We start from the raw sequence: 10,521 nt of genomic DNA, 5'->3' as shown, positions 1-10,521 counted from the left end.
AAGAGCCAAGTTTTCCAGTTTCAGTCGGCTTTAATATTAATTTTCCTCCATCCAAAAACAATCCTTCCAAAAGAGACTTTTGATTTCCTAAAGGGATCTTGACCGGTTTACTATTTGTGTTTCCCCTTATTGGATAGCTCCAATAGTGCAAGGTATAAGGATTCAGTCCCTGTGGTTTTCTGCCCCCGGTTCCTTCCGTTTCCTGGGTCACTATCTGCTGCTTCGTGGCTTTACCAGCTAACAGTCTTGTCGGACAACTGGGTCTTGGGCTTCTACTTTTCAGTGCTGATCTCCTTCTTCAGTCGTCTAACAGCTGAATACCGCTTATGGTTTCCACAGCAGATCAACCCATTGAAGCAGGAATATGACCAGACCGTAGAGGCAAAAGAGTCTCGCCCTCCCACAACAGTGCTTTGGTGTCCCGCCCGTGAGGTGTTTTCCTTCTTATCTATTCTTCCCACTCCACACCTTATTTATTTTTTTTATTTTACCCGAGCTGGTAAAAAACTCTGTCCCATTCCAGGGAGCGTACTAACTAAGCATTCTCAACACCTCACTTATTCGGCACCCAGGTCAAAAGTGCTTATTTTCTACTTGCTGTTCTTCCCATCCCTTCTTTCTTTAATATTTCTTTCAATTCCAAGGGGCATATTCACTAGCTATTCTGGTGCCTTTATTTCCATCTGGAGGCTCCTTAATCGGCTATCTTTCCCAATCAAAAAGACCCCAGGTACTCACCAAGAATTTTCCTCCCATCTGGAAGTTCCTAGTTTACTTGATGTTCAGGAAAAATCAGGGGAGGTCAAGGACTCCTCATGCAGGACTCACCCGAGGCAGGCCAGTCCTAACATTTTCCGGAGCTGGTCCTCCCGATCCGGCTGGAATCGGTCCTTTTGCTGGTCCTCTGGATGATCCCGCTCAAGGAGTCGCTTGGCCTTCTCTGTCCCCGTATGGGCCACCAAAAACTGTGGACGTTGAAAGTCGGTAACAACAGGTGACAAACACCAATTTAAAGTAAAAAGCAATTTCTTTTTTCTGAGTGAGTGAGTCAAAGAGGCTGCAGTGGCTAACCGTTCTTGCTCTTCCCTAAAAAACTCAGCCTGCCTGCTGAAAAGAAAAATTCCTCTCTTTTAATTACCTAGCTTATTCATTTACCAAAGAGAAAAAAACATGGCAGTTCATTTTGGGGTCATAGATTGCTATAAGTTACAGTTCCATCCTGATTTATTATGTGAGGGAGTGTACAGAGTTTCTTACCAAAATAAAGAGTTATCAGGGCACTCACATTCCTAAGAAATACACCCTTATCAGCACACACACACAAGACCAGTTTAAAGCAGTTTCTTATAGTTCAGTACATTAGTTATAAAGTAGTACTAGGTAGGGTGTTGTACCGTGTTAGCCATTATGAATGTTGAGAAAGGGGTCTGACTTGCCTTGAAAGCTTGCATATTGTAATCTTTTAGTTAGTTAATAAAAGGTGTCATTTTGCTTGGCTTTTCTCCTCATTTGTTATAAAGAAATGACATTCTTATAGCTTTAATATCTTCATTAGATTACATTTGTTTGGTTAGATTATGTCACAGATGGCTGGAAGCCTTACCCAACTGGGATGCCTGGAAGAACTGGGATGTGGCACTTATATCCTCCTGGCCATGAGGGGGCAACCGCCCTGGACCAGTAGATGACCACGAGAGAGGAGTAAAGAAGTTCCAACCCATTGGGACTCGTGGCCACTGCCAGGGGGCGCCTCAAGCCTTGTGGAACCGAGAGGGGTCTGGCTGCAGCCACTGTGGAGCTCCACAGTAAGCGGAAACACGTGACCTCCACAGTCGGCGGAAACCGCCTTCAAGCATTCACGCATGCGTTAAACAGATTGGGCAGCACCGTTAAGTGTGTGATGACGTAGCCTTTCAATACGCACGTGCACGCAGATCGGGCCGGCAACGGGAATCACGTAGTGACACACACCGCATGCGCTTAATGAAAAAAATATTAAAAACCAAAATATCCACTTTACGGCCCGATCGGAACTGTGCATGATGTACAATTTGACATTACAGTATGTTATTCATTTTAGTTCCACATTAGTTGACCAAATTGAAAATATTAATCCTGCAAAATAAACGAAGCAGCCTTTGTGGCGCGTTGATGTCCAATGTTCAACCGCCGTAAGAGGAAGCTTAGGTGTGCACACCTGATAAGCCCCAATTAGGGCGAACCACATGCGGTGTACTCTTTGTATTATTTGGCAGGTACTGTACTATATATATATATATATATATATATATATATATAAGTATGTAGTGTTTTTATTTTCCCACTCATGTAAATCATATAAAGTTTCCTTTCCGTTTTGATCTATTGTTGCAACTTCCCTCTTATGAGCAAATTGTGTTTGTTTAAAGATAGTAGTATAATGTCAGGCGGCTTCTGTCAAAATTTAATCCGAGTTTGATTGATGAGATTAAACCACGCCCCTTTTTAATCGAAGACCGGAAGTCCCGCCCCCACCCACCATCTGTTGTTAGTTGACCTTGGATGACCTTTCAGGAAGTCCCCTCCCCCACCACCGGTTGTTTTGTTGACCTTGGATGACCTTGATCCGGGCCCCTGTTGATTAATGACAGGAAGTCCCCACCCCCAACCACCGGTTGTTTGTTGACCTTTAGCCCAGCCATCTGTTTTCCCCAGGAAACTGTCAAGGGCAATTTGATGGATGCCCCCACCCTCCTTGAAGCCCCACCACCCCGCCCCTGCTTGGCCACCTGCATTGCCCCATCTCACTAGGGCAAGTTCAGACATGCCCAAGGGCTGCCTAGGCCCCCCTTGAACCCATCACCAACCCCCACCACTTCCCAGCCCCCACCCCTCTTCCAAAGACAGGTTCAGGCATGCTGCAGCCGGTCCCTGGACAAGTTCAGGCATGTTCCTATCCATACCCAGACTGAATGGCCTGCCTAAGCCTCACTGCAGCACATGATGTCTGGTCCCCTTCTTCCTGGGACATACACACACAGGCTCCGTTCGACCGATCTAACTTGTCGCCGTTCCTGCCAATATTGCTTTAGGTAAGAATCCCTGTATCTATGTAACAATTATTTTAAAAATATCTATCTATCTAATCGTTGCTATATCATTTGTAAACTCCCTTGTATTTTATCTAAGACAAAACAGCCTTTTCCTTCCCATCTCCGTGAAAATCCTTTCACAGACAGGCTCTGAGTTTAAAAGCATTCAGCAGTGCACAGAAAGACAAGCAGTCTAGCGTTTAGCAGCCCCGCAGGCGTGTGCTTGTAGTTCAAAGCACGTTGAAATACAAGCTGCCCGGCACCCTCTGCGCAGCCTGGCTTTTAGCAGTCCCTGCGCGCATCCGCGAGCTGGTCATTCCCAAAGCACACAGAAAGGATCTTTCTCTCTGTTCACACTGAGTCCGGAGCGCAGCTAGAGCCGTCAGTGCATGCCATATGGGTGGAGCTGTGTGTAAGTTCACCTCCTCCCCTGACAGCTCCGCGCTGATTCAGTCCAGGCGCGCGCAGGCTTGTCAACAGCTGAGCGTAAGCCCCCGTTCTTCCATTCCCAAGACGCATGGGTCTTAAAAAGTTAAAGGCTTTCATGATAACGTGTAAAACACGTGATAACTAGTTCGCTATAAGACCTTTAAAAATCACACAGTTAAATAAGATGCAGCAGTTCCCTTTATAATTCACATTGGAGACGTCTAAATGCTAAATGAATTAATATATTTATAATTTGTATTAAAATCGATCTAAAACCAACCCTTTTTCTACCCCTGTTAATCCTCCCCTCATGAAGAAAGGCGTTTAGTTTTTTCTAAAAGTTTGAATGCCTTAATCAGAGCGGATATCTCGGGCTGTGGTCTTTGGGGAATCGGTGGCACTTCCGCATCATAGGCTGGCCGCGTTGATGACCTTTAACCTCGAGCAAAACAGAATGCGTCTGTTTAATCAAATCTACCAGTTACAACGGAATCTATTAATCAAATTCCGGATAACCCTTAACTTTGTGACCGGATCAAAATTTTTGCAAAGGTGAAAAGGTCTTGCGGAGATACGTACAGATGTTTAAACAAATCTATTAACCAAATTCCTGACTTTTTTAGCGTCCGCCGAAAGTGGTGCCTAGACACCGGACAAAGGCCATTATACGGATGTCCGATTAAAATGATTGGGGCACATTCCAAAACACCCAGCTTTTTGGGTCTATAAAAGTGTTCAGACTGGTCCATTACTCAGCAGGCCGTTAATACTGAAAGAGGACACCGAATCTCGTCGGAAACATCAAGGATCACGGTATGGCATATTTTTGATTATTATATGCGCCAAACAAGTATGTTTTAGAAAACGGATGGATGAACCCTTATATTTTATTCTTACTATGAATAATTTCCAAGTTTATTCTCAAGTGCGTGCGTGCGTGCGCACTCGTGTGTAGACGCATGAGCGTATAATATAAGATGTAGCATTTATATCCATCTATCTGCGTGTACGACGATTAATGTACAAATTCATAGGACTGAAGCAAACAATATTAGCTTTTTCATACCGAAAAGGGCTTTACAATCAAGTAGTTTTTGTCTCGGCGTCTGAAAATTCAAACAGAGCCTCTTCTCTGAGAATACTCAGGCATGGTTTAAAGCGCAGGCCGGTTGTGTATCAGCGCTGGCGTAGTAAGAGGTCAGTATTCTGAACTACGTACAGAAGGGTCCCGTTTGTGAAATGCGTACTCTTTCGAATCGGGCTTACTGTAGCAGGGGAATGTCTGCACCAGGGTCCGCATGTTTCTAAAAGTCTGGGATATCGAAACATTTTAACTTTATAAACTCTCATTTGTTACAACCGGTTGGAGACAGCCTCCAATGATGAACGGGATCCAGGAGCATATATCGAAGCGAATGCTTAATAGACATAAGGCAACTGTGTTTTCATTCATTTCGCTAAATGAAAAGTAATTATTTTAATACGGAATAGTAGCCCCACAAAGGCCGGGTGATTTTAGACGTGCGAGTAATATAATTAAGTTATTTTTAAAAGTAATCCCACACTGCACAAGAGACAGATTCCACGTGTGTTTTAGGATTTGCTGCGGTCAGTGATGATTTTAATTTTTCCTTAGCTCATTTCTATAACATAGGAGCCTTTTGACAAAGGAAAACTCTGTAAATACACTTGTGCATTAAAACGGAGATTTAAGAAAGCAGGTTTCTACCTTAAGACAGATTACTCACCTTAACCCAGTTTTGTACGTGCATGTAAAAGCACTCACTGTTGTTACACTAGCACAAAATTGATATTTTCTGTCTACTCAAAAACTAAAATTATTTCTATTAACACAGGTGATAACTGGAAAGCATTTTCACTATTTTTAATTAAAAGTTAAACAGAAAAGCTCAATTATGATTTTTGTTTTGTCATGCTAGGGTCCTAGGGTGACACTTGTGCCCTTTATACTCTCTTATGTAGACCTTAACACATATTCTTACCAAAATAGTTCATCACTTCCCAATTCCTGTAACTTCAGGTAATTAGACAGAGTGAGCTCCATAACAGGCAAGAGAAAAGTATTATAGGTCAGATACACAGAGCCATAAAACAAAAGCACTGAACGCCACACAACCTGGTATTGCTAGATGTATTTTGTTACCTGGAGAAAGAAGAAAAAAAAAAGAAAAAAACATTTTTAGTAGTCACGTAAAATGACCAGTTGCTTTAACATGAAAATAAAACATCTTTAGAAAATAAAGCATCTAAAAGCATCTTTGTAAAGGACCGATTTTAAAACATAAGAAAAATCCTTGTTTCCAAAAGAGTTCTGCCCATTTTTTCCAGCAGTTTTCTTGACTGATCTCATTTTAAATGATAATAGCCAGTATAAAGTCCGTAAAGGAACTGGGTAGGAACTGGAGACATCTGATATCTTCTAGCATATCTTTTTTGAACAGAGTTTTCATAACAGTTTTAATCGAGCCCTTAACGCTTTTTTTGAAAGTAGACCACTATTACCAATATGTCCTTTTTTAAAATTAATGATATACCATAGATGCATATTTTATTATAATTACTTAACTTTTATCAACTTTTATCTAACTCAATATTTATTTTTCTAGTATCAGAATGTAGTTCAAGTTATTTTGTTTTCGGTTCAATAGATGTATTTTTCATATTTGATTCTTTGTTTTTTCACATCTTTGCCCCCTTTTTGTTACTTCTCGTCCTCTAGGGGCCATCCCACAGTTTGAGAACTACGGTTGTAGGGGATTATTTGTAAAACGCTCTGTGGCACTTCAAGCTAAATTAGATTTCCTTGGTTATTCAGCCGTTCATCGGTGTTCCATTTTGTTATAAATTGTATTTAGTCTCTCTTTATTTACTAAACATTTTATATTTTGAATAGAAAACAGTTATTTTGTTCAGGCTTTAATTTAAAACCGCATTTTCATCAACAGGCTATAATCACTTTGGTACTTAGGATGCTTTGTATAATACAAAGTTTTAGAAATTCTGTTAATGCTTGGTAATAGCCTTCCATTTTACATCAGTTATGAACCCCTGAAAATAAGAATGGTTATAGTAGGTTATAGGAGCCTGTACACTACAGGGCGATGATTAGGCTTATACTGGACACGTTAGGCAAATCAGGATGGACATTTTTAGTAAATAGTTACATAATATTATATGTGTTTTACAAGGATTAAAATTTTACTAAAACTTTGTGGTTTATTCTTTCTTTTAGTTAGTCCAGGTTACATAGGACAGCTATCATTGAAAACTGCTTTTCCCTCTGTTTGTGAAAAAGCACCCTTGGTTTTGGTAGCATTCAGGGTGAAGGGAATGTAAGTTTAAACTGTGATTCCAAGAGTCAACAAGTGTCTGCAAACGTCTTGAATACGAGTCAAAGGACCAGGGTTTGTGCAGGGATCATAGTCAGGGGCAGAGTTACGCTAGACATTATTATTCCAAAATGTAACATTGACTCCCCATATCACAAATATAAGATAGTAAAACTAAAATTTACAAATACTAAGTCACAGAGGAGATTAAAAACATAATTAAGACCGGATCAACAAGGGATCACCCCAAAATCACAGCACACTACAACAGAACCTACGTTTTCTGAGGTATATTATCAGCTAAACTGTCATCTGTTTACCAGTTCCACGGGTTGCAAAGAGTTAGGGAAAACGTTATTTAACATCTGCTAGTATGAGGCTGATTAACATGAGCCGGTTATTGTTAGAATCTTATCTGGAACTAAAAGTCAGGTTTGTGTTCCTCCTGATTCAGGAAGAATATTAAATATTGGAGTTTAGAATATGAACTAGACTGGTAAGGACATTTATGCCTAAATAAATAAATAAAGTTAATTATGAAATAAATAATTACATGAAAAAGTGGATTTATAAAGGAGTTATTACAATTTGAAAACTGCTGTGATGTATAAAAAACATTGATAGGTGACAAAACCAGCACGAAAAGAAACCTTTTGAAATAAATAAGCTTTTTTGACATGCGTAGTCTGGAATAGTCTGAATATGTCTTAAAGAGTTCATTTTTTAATAAAACAAAAAGGCAAATTAAAAATAATAAATAGTAAACCCGAATAAAACACAGAAGTATCATTTAATGATATCAATTAGTGTTAAGTATTATCAAGCACCGGATCTATTTATAAGGATTATTTAATTTAGTTATAAACAAAATGATTGGTTGCATTTTGCTTTGAAATTAACAATAGTTTGATACCGCTTTAAGAATTAGAATGCAAGACAAACCTATACACTTAATAACAAATATTGCGGATGCAATAGGAGTATCTCGGATCTCTGTTTTATTTTAACCTTTTGACAGGGAAGTATACCACCTATATTGAAAATGAACAGCGCCGACATGCTAACTAAATAGATATAATCGAAGATGTTTTAGAATATGGACCTGGGCACTAACCCATGATTCTGACCAACTAAAGGGTCTTACTTAATTGTCGAACTTCCTGTGGGTGCTATGGATCTGTAATGGAGAGTGCAAAAGATTCTAGAATCTTTACTCTGTAATGGTCCATATGACGGAGATCTAGCCTGTGTCCACAGTGTTAACCAGTCATAGGACATGATGTTCAAAATTCACCTAGGGTTTTTCAGAAGAGATAGGACAAGTGCGGTGTGTGTTCTGTATTCTCTTTTCTGTATTAACTATTCACAATGACCATACTCCGAGACCTTAGGTTTTTATGCAGAAGTACATTTCACAGACCCGAATAAGAGACATCCATCAAAATGTTCTTGACACAAAGGAGGCCCAATCAGGCGGTGGGGTGGGAGTCTCTTTTCAAAGAGTCTTTGCCCCCAAGCGGTCTGGATTTGTCGGGCTATAAAAAACTTTTTCAACAACGTGTTTTGAACGGTTAACAATCAACATCTCTCCGGCTATGCTCCTGATCAGGCATGATGGTCTAAGGACCAGACGGCCACCTACGATGGCCTGTTTTGACCTGAGGCTATCGTGCCCGACTCCGAGTACTCTACGACTAACAGCTAACCGGTCTTAATTATGTTTTTAATCTCCTCTGTGACTTAGTATTTGTAAATTTTAGTTTTTACTATCTTATATTTGTGATATGGGCGAGTCAATGTTACATTTTGGAATAATAATGTCTAGCTTAACTCTGACCCTGACTATGATCCCTGCACAAACCCTGGTCCTTTGACTCGTATTCAAGACGTTTGCAGACACTTGTTGACTCTTGGAATCACAGTTTAAACTTACATTCCCTTCACCCTGAATGCTACCAAAACCAAGGGTGCTTTTTCACAAACAGAGGGAAAAGCAGTTTTCAATGATAGCTGTCCTATGTAACCTGGACTAACTAAAAGAAAGAATAAACCACAAAGTTTTAGTAAAATTTTAATCCTTGTAAAAACACATATAATATTATGTAACTATTTACTAAAAAAATGTCCATCCTGATTTGCCTAACGTGTCCAGTATAAGCCTAATCATCGGCCCTGTAGTGTACAGGCTCCTATAACCTACTATAACCATTCTTATTTTCAGGGTTCATAACTGATGTAAAATGGAATGCTATTACCAAGCATTAACAGAATTTCTAAAACTTTGTATTATACAAAGCATCCTAAGTACCAAAGTGATTATAGCCTGTTGATGAAAATGCGGTTTTAAATTAAAGCCTGAACAAAATAACTGTTTTCTATTCAAAATATAAAATGTTTAGTAAATAAAGAGAGACTAAATACAATTTATAACAAAAATGGAACACCGATGAACGGCTGAATAACCAAGGAAATCTAATTTAGCTTGAAGTGCCACAGAGCGTTTACAAATAATCCCCTACAACCGTAGTTCTCAAACTGTGGGATGGCCCCTAGGGGCAAGTAACAAAAAGGGGCAAAGATGTGAAAAAACAAAGAATCAAATATGAAAAATACATCTATTGAACCGAAAACAAAATAACTTGAACTACATTCTGATACTAGAAAAATAAATATTGAGTTAGATAAAAGTTGATAAAAGTTAAGTAATTATAATAAAATATGCATCTATGGTATATCATTAATTTTAAAAAAGGACATATTGGTAATAGTGGTCTACTTTCAAAAAAAAACGTTAAGGGCTCGATTAAAACTGTTATGAAAACTCTGTTCGAAAAAAGATATGCTAGAAGATATCAGATGTCTCCAGTTCCTACCCAGTTCCTTTACGGACTTTATACTGGCTATTATCATTTAAAATGAGATCAGTCAAGAAAACTGCTGGAAAAATGGGCAGAACTCTTTTGGAAACAAGGATTTTTCTTATGTTTTAAAATCGGTCCTTTACAAAGATGCTTTTAGATGCTTTATTTTCTAAAGATGTTTTATTTTCATGTTAAAGCAACTGGTCATTTTACGTGACTACTAAAAATGTTTTTTTTTTTTTTCTTCTTTCTCCAGGTAACAAAATACATCTAGCAATACCAGGTTGTGTGGCGTTCAGTGCTTTTGTTTTATGGCTCTGTGTATCTGACCTATAATACTTTTCTCTTGCCTGTTATGGAGCTCACTCTGTCTAATTACCTGAAGTTACAGGAATTGGGAAGTGATGAACTATTTTGGTAAGAATATGTGTTAAGGTCTACATAAGAGAGTATAAAGGGCACAAGTGTCACCCTAGGACCCTAGCATGACAAAACAAAAATCATAATTGAGCTTTTCTGTTTAACTTTTAATTAAAAATAGTGAAAATGCTTTCCAGTTATCACCTGTGTTAATAGAAATAATTTTAGTTTTTGAGTAGACAGAAAATATCAATTTTGTGCTAGTGTAACAACAGTGAGTGCTTTTACATGCACGTACAAAACTGGGTTAAGGTGAGTAATCTGTCTTAAGGTAGAAACCTGCTTTCTTAAATCTCCGTTTTAATGCACAAGTGTATTTACAGAGTTTTCCTTTGTCAAAAGGCTCCTATGTTATAGAAATGAGCTAAGGAAAAATTAAAATCATCACTG

The sequence above is a fragment of the Polypterus senegalus genome, chromosome 4 (assembly GCF_016835505.1).
Source record: "Polypterus senegalus isolate Bchr_013 chromosome 4, ASM1683550v1, whole genome shotgun sequence".
NCBI lineage: Eukaryota > Metazoa > Chordata > Cladistia > Polypteriformes > Polypteridae > Polypterus > Polypterus senegalus.
Note: the sequence above shows the minus strand (reverse complement) of the source record.